Here is a 6,659-nt window from a genome sequence, read left to right on the forward strand (position 1 = left end):
GCACACTTTTACCAGGAAAATGGGACCAGAATGAAGAGTGTGGCTTAGAGAACGAGAGAATTTTCAAGGATATTGAGGAGGAGGGGAAATGAATGAAACAAATGAGTGGGAGAACAGGACCCTGTTGTAGAGAGCCGCTTTCCGGGTTTGGCCTAGTGGACACGCTGCAGCCTGCTCTAGAGTTCCCCCCGCCCATCGAGTGAGCCAAGATGGCGCTCACATCCTGCTTCTGCAAATGACGCACACGCCCACCAACCCTATCTTCCAATCACCTCTGTATACGTGGCACTAACCTATTGGGTTTGGGCACAGTATATAAGAGGTTACCCGGACGGAGTGGGTGGAGACGACCCACAGGGAGCCGTGCCTGACGGCCGCATAGAGGTTGCTCCCCCGCGGGGTATCTTGTCCCGCGCGGAACCTGTAACAGAGAATGCAAGCTTAACTCCAGTAAAGGTCTGTGCTTACAACTGCTACGTGTCTTGGATCTGTGTTTCTCACCAGCGCGGATTTGTCTGCGTCTCTCTGTCTCTCCTCATTGTCTCACCCGCCGGCCGGGGGCTTGACGCTGAGCGAGAAGTCGCGGACAAGTGGTGGCCCGTACGGGGAACCCTTCTGCTGCCTTTCCCCGAGCTGGTGAGGACGCGCATCCTGAGCTCGCAGCGGACTTCCCGCGCTTGATCACCGCGAGAAGGTGAGTACTTCTTATTACGTGAGAGTTAAGGGCTGTGGGCGTTCAGGTAGCCCCAGTGAATCGGGAGAGCTCCCCGATTGATTAAAGTACAGTGCCGACTGCAAGCATGGGGCAGTCAGGAAGTTCACCTTTGTTAGCTCCTTTAAAGACCCTTTTGAAGCAGTGGGGTATCTCGGTTAGGAAGAGTTCCCTCCTGCGGTTCTTAGACGATGTTGCTGCTTTTGCACCTTGGTTCGCCCACTCCGGGAGCCTTAGTCTGCCCTCTTGGTTAAAACTTGGTAATGACATAGAACGGGCGCGCCGGACGGGCCTTTGTATGGACCCGATCCTGGTCCCTATCTGGGAAACCGTCCGTGCTTGCCCTGAGGCGGAGAATGCTGCAGGCCTAAGTCCGTCTTCCGCCCTGCTGCAGGCACGGCACGCGCTCCAAGAAACTCAGTCAGCTTCGTCTGCGGACGGCTCCTGTAAGGGCAAGCCGCCGGAGTCAAACGCCAGTTCAGACAGCTCTGACTCAGAGTCAGATGGCGATGAGACCAATGGGGCAGACGCGCCTCCGCTGATCGATTGGGGGAGGCCCCCTGTCTCACCCACACAGCCTTCCGCCCCGCCAGCGCCTGCTGCGGGGATGCAACAGTTTCCGGTGAATGGTTTTGGTGATCTCGCCAAAAACCCTCACCACGGGCTCCCTCTGGTGGCCGAATCAAGTAATTACAGTGGCCCTCCTTTGCGAGACCCGGAACCCCCAGCGGGCTGGTCAGGGGAGGGGCAGTTACGGCCGTGCCCCCCGCCCGAGTGGAGCAGGCGCTCAGCAGCGCTACTCTGAAAAGAATAAACCCCAGTGAGCCTTTTGAAGCCTGCGTGCTGCCGACAGAGTTACAGCCCACGGCAGTGCTATGGCAGCAAGAACCATTACTCTGGGTTCACCCTGGAGTTTCCCCAAAAAAGGTCCTAGAGCACTATCCTACAGCTGTTGCAGATCTGGCCTTAGAATCAATTAAAAAGGCCATACAGCATTTTGGCCAACAGCCTAAGTACCTCAGAGTACCTTACTCTTCTCAGCAACTTGAGATACTTACTGGATGTATAGATCAGTGGGCCATTCTCCGATGTACCTTTTCAGGAAATATTGATAACCAATACCCAAAAGATCCCCTCTTACAATTCGTTACCCGACACCCAGTGATCTTTCCTAAAGTGACTTCATCTAAGCCACTAGTGAACGCACTCACCGTGTACACAGATGGTTCCAGCTCCGGTTCAGGAGCATACTGTACAGAAGGGGGTACTCCCAAAACAGTACTCTACCAACCACAAAGACCTCAATGGGTAGAATTACAAGTCATTATTACAGTCCTAGAGGAATATACCAATCCGCTAAATATTGTATCCGATTCCCTTTATGTTGTGAACTCTGTTGCAGTTTTAGAAACGGTAGGCATCATAAGGCATTCCTCTTCAGTTAGACCATTCTTTGCCAAACTTCAGGAAATAATATATGCCAGACAAAATCCTTTTTACATAACTCACATTAGAGCCCACACAGGCCTGCCAGGCCCCATGGCACAGGGAAATCACGTAGTGGATGTGGCCACTCGACAGCCACATATCTTCCCTGCGCTGACACCGTATCAACAGGCCCAAGAGTTTCATACTAAATTTCATGTCAATGCAAGCACCTTAGCCAGACGGTTTCACATACCGCGTGCAGCTGCCAGAGATATAGTCAGAGCCTGCAATAATTGTGCAGAACAGAGGGTAGTCCCTTCAGTTGGAGTTAACCCTAAAGGTCTCATCCCGGGAGACATTTGGCAAATGGATGTCACCCATCACTCAGAGTATGGTAAAGTTAAATACCTGCATGTGTCAGTGGATACTTGTTCTCAAGTTTTATTTGCCTCTGCCGAATCAGGAGAAAGAGTCCACCAAGTAATTGCACACTGCCTTGCCGCTTGGGCAGCTTGGGGTAAGCCGAAAATATTAAAAACAGATAACGGACCTGCTTGCACCAGCAAAGCCTTCCAAAGATTTTGTGCAAATATGGAAGTGCAATTAAAACATGGTATCCCTTACAACCCTCAAGGGCAAGGAATCATTGAAAGAGCACACAGGTCTCTTAAAGACTTGCTCAAAAAACAGAAAGGGGGAATAGGCCACGGCCTGTCCCCGAAGGCTCAACTGTCTGTAGCCTTATTTACATATAATTTTTTAAATGAAAACTCACAAGGAATGACACCTGCTCTTCAGCACACTACTCCGAGTCCTCCACATAGAGGTCTAGTCCATTGGAAGGATGTCCTGTCAGGACAATGGCAAGGCCCTGACCCAGTGCTCAGCTGGGCCAGAGGCTCTGTTTGTGTTTTTCCCCAGGAACCAGGACGTCAACCTGTGTGGGTTCCGGAAAGACTGGTGAGAACCGTGACGTCACCCGAGGACGCCAAGGAACTGTTGCCCAGAAAATTGATAAGCCTCCAACCAGAGCCACCGGATCCGGTCTCCAACTCTGCTGATGATGGCGACGACCGAAAAGATGACAACAACAGTGCAAGTGACCCTCCGACCGAGTAGAAGAGAGACTAACTTTAACCCCACTTTTCCCACTACGAGCTACTGTGGGACCAAGTCACCTCATGGTTCTCTTGGCCCAGGTTGACCACTTGGATTCTTTTAGCAGTGGGACTCTTAGTAACTCTGCTCATTGTTAAATGTTTGTTAGAACGCTTGTTCCAGACACAACAGCAACTACGTGTTTCTACCATGTTAGCTATGTCTTCCCAGTCAAATGTGGGTGTGCGTCCCTCCTCGATAGATAGCCCGTCTGAATCACCTGGGGCAAAGCTCTTGTCAGCAAGGTTTGTTGCAGGCTCCCTGGCCACTACCCGTGTTTAGCTAGGCACCAGAGGCTGTTAATTTTGCGCGCCTAGCCGCCTCGACGGTGGAGCTGCGGCCGCAGTCCTGGCCAGACTGGGCTTGGCTCTAGCCATTGCACCGAGGCCTCCGCAGCGTTTCCTATGCCCTGGCTGTCGCTCTCATAATCCCCGCTTGACCCAGTTGCGAGGCGAAGCACTGCAGGGAGGAGTCACGTGGTATCCAGTTCACGGACTCTCCGGTCTCTATATGAGGTGAGCATTCTGGTCGGTGCCAGAGGCTCCGTCGTGTGATGACGCGAGCCTAGTCCAGACTCCCCAAAGCACCAAACTATGTTGTGAGCCACTCAGGCCCACGGGAGCACCATCATCAATAGAGACACTGGGTACAAGAATACGGTCTACGGACCATGCCTCTTATAAAAACAAAAAGGGGGAGATGTAGAGAGCCGCTTTCCGGGTTTGGCCTAGTGGACACGCTGCAGCCTGCTCTAGAGTTCCCCCCGCCCATCGAGTGAGCCAAGATGGCGCTCACATCCTGCTTCTGCAAATGACGCACACGCCCACCAACCCTATCTTCCAATCACCTCTGTATACGTGGCACTAACCTATTGGGTTTGGGCACAGTATATAAGAGGTTACCCGGACGGAGTGGGTGGAGACGACCCACAGGGAGCCGTACCTGACGGCCGCACAGAGGTTGTCTCCCCGCGGGGTGCTTAGGCCCGCGTGGAACCTGTAACAGAGAATGCAAGCTTAACTCCAGTAAAGGTCTGTGCTTACAACTGCTACGTGTCTTGGATCTGTGTTTCTCACCAGCGCGGATTTGTCTGCGTCTCTCTGTCTCTCCTCATTGTCTCACCCGCCGGCCGGGGGCTTGACGCTGAGCGAGAAGTCGCGGACACCCTGTAATCAGGAGATTGCAAAATTTCAGGCCATTATCACTGTGTCAGTGAAATATTTTTAAGGTTTCTGTTTAAAATGCAGTTGAATAAATGGTAACTTTTAAGACTCTCCTCTATGATGTGTGAATTGCTCTGAGGGCTGTCACAAAAAGCTTCGTGTGATTAAAAACACTTCCTGTTTCCAAAGTGTCTTTGGTTGAAATGAACATCCAAGTTGTAGTGCCCGGTGGCAGCCTTCAAAGTAATAGATATCTCATGTGCCATGTCACTTTAATTTTCCTTCTAGTTTTCCATCAGTCGTAACTGGGTGGCATTGGCCACTCACACGTACTGAGGGTAGCGGCAACCTTTGTGAACAGAGTTGTCCTATTAAAATGATTTAGTCAGTATACACAGAGGGATGGAAGCCAACATCATTATGATCACCACCACGGGGGTAACCTCCCCAAGACCTAGGGAGATGGGCCAGAGGGTCTCTAAAGTATCTTACCCCTTTTCAATGTCTGATGACATGAGCTTAGGGTGATAGTTAAGGGCTGAGTTTGAATGCCATGAAGTTAAGCAGCCCAGACTTCTTGGGTTGGGGTTTGTATGTGTTGGGTTTTTGTTAGGAGAGCTAGACTATTCATGTCATTATCTCAAAAAACTCTTCCGGCTTCCCAGAAGAGAATTATTGTCAATTAATGTTTATAGCGAGAATGTACATGTTTAGGCTAATTAAGTCAAGCTGTTTAGAGAACATGGGAAGGTCTGGTACAATCATGCGCTCAATGCATTTATTCTTACATTTTAGGCTTTAGGACATGGTGCCGCCACTTCAAATGATCCCCGAGGCTTATGGTTTTGCCTCCTTGTTTTCTGATGTGCAGCCGTTTGATCCAGCTCCCCGGAGTCCAGAATGCAGAGTCTGTCAAGGGCATGTGTCTTCCCTGAAATTATCCCACACTAGGGCCCCTGCAGGAACTGAAACTTTCTTAGAGAAATTCCCAAGGAATGTCACAGGTCCCAATGATGTAGTTTTACCGATTTTCCCTGTCTGTTTTGGCGCAGTCAGCTTCTAAGCGCCGTTCTTCTGCTCCTTATCAAGGTTGTACTGTGGGTCATCATGGGAGAAGCTAGAGAAAAATCCTCACTTGGCTCCATCTGGATGCCCCTTTCCAAACCCAGAACCCCACACTTTCCAAATCAGCGTATTTATGTTATCCATGCAGAGCTATCACCAGCAGCTGTCCTGTCAGGTACATAAGGTATTTCTTGATCAGGGCATCCGTATTTTGGTTTTGGTTGCTGTCGTAGTTTCCAAGCTGCCAGGATGCGATACACCAGAACTGGAATGGCTTTTATAAAGGGAATTCACTAAGTTACAAGTTTACAGTTCCAAGCCTAGAAAAATGTCCAACTAAGGCATCCAGGGAAAGACACCCTAGTTCAAGGAAGGTCGATAGGTCTGGAATACCTCTGCTGGGTGGTCATGTGGCTGCATCTGCTGCTCCCTTACTCCTGGGCTCCATTGCTTCGGCCTCTGTTCCTGTGGGGTTCCTCACTTTGCTTCTCCAGGGCTGGCTTTCCTCTCTTGGCTTCCCTTGGCTCTCTCCAGGCTCTAGTGTGCTTAACATTTTGTGGCAATGTCTGCTGGGCTCCAAGCATCTCCAGTCATCTGTGTCTCTGTTCTCTAAATGTCGGCATCTATTTCAGCTCAGCTCTGAAGTTTCTTCTGGTTTTCTCACTGTCAGCTCTGAGGTTTCTGTTGGTTCTGACTCTCTCCAAAACACTTCCTCTTTTAAAGGATTCTGGTAAACTGATCAAGACCTACCTGGAATGGGTGGAGTCATATCTCCGTCTAATCAATTGGGCGTACCACATCTCTGTGGAGATAATCGAATCAAAAGTTTCCAGTTTACATTGTTGAATCAGAATTGAAAGAAATGGCTACCTCCACAAGATTGGATCAGGGTTAAAACATGGCTTTTCTGGGGTGCAGAATATTTTGGAACTGGCACAGTCACCCAGCTTTTTCCCTGTGTACTTCTGCTGGGCAGCTCTGCACTGGAGCGTGTCTCACTGGTTGCACTTACTGAAGACCACAAGGAGCAGAAGTGAAGTCTGATGTCTTAACGTGTCATCCAGGTCTCCTAAAACCTCATCCTACGTGGGCACATTGTCTGAATCCCATAGCGCAACATGCTACCATTTAAT

General features: G+C 50.2%; 1 long non-coding RNA gene across 1 annotated transcript; it reads left to right on the forward strand.

The window, feature by feature from the left end:
* The first annotated feature begins 389 nt into the window (after window positions 1–389).
* Window positions 390–4,347, forward strand: LOC143647394 (uncharacterized). Its single transcript, XR_013158029.1, has 2 exons — window positions 390–694; window positions 3,062–4,347. It is a non-coding gene; the product is annotated as an uncharacterized LOC143647394 (long non-coding RNA).
* The last annotated feature ends 2,312 nt before the right edge of the window (window positions 4,348–6,659 follow it).

The sequence above is a fragment of the Tamandua tetradactyla genome, chromosome 9 (genome assembly GCF_023851605.1).
Source record: "Tamandua tetradactyla isolate mTamTet1 chromosome 9, mTamTet1.pri, whole genome shotgun sequence".
Taxonomy (NCBI): Eukaryota; Metazoa; Chordata; class Mammalia; order Pilosa; family Myrmecophagidae; genus Tamandua; species Tamandua tetradactyla.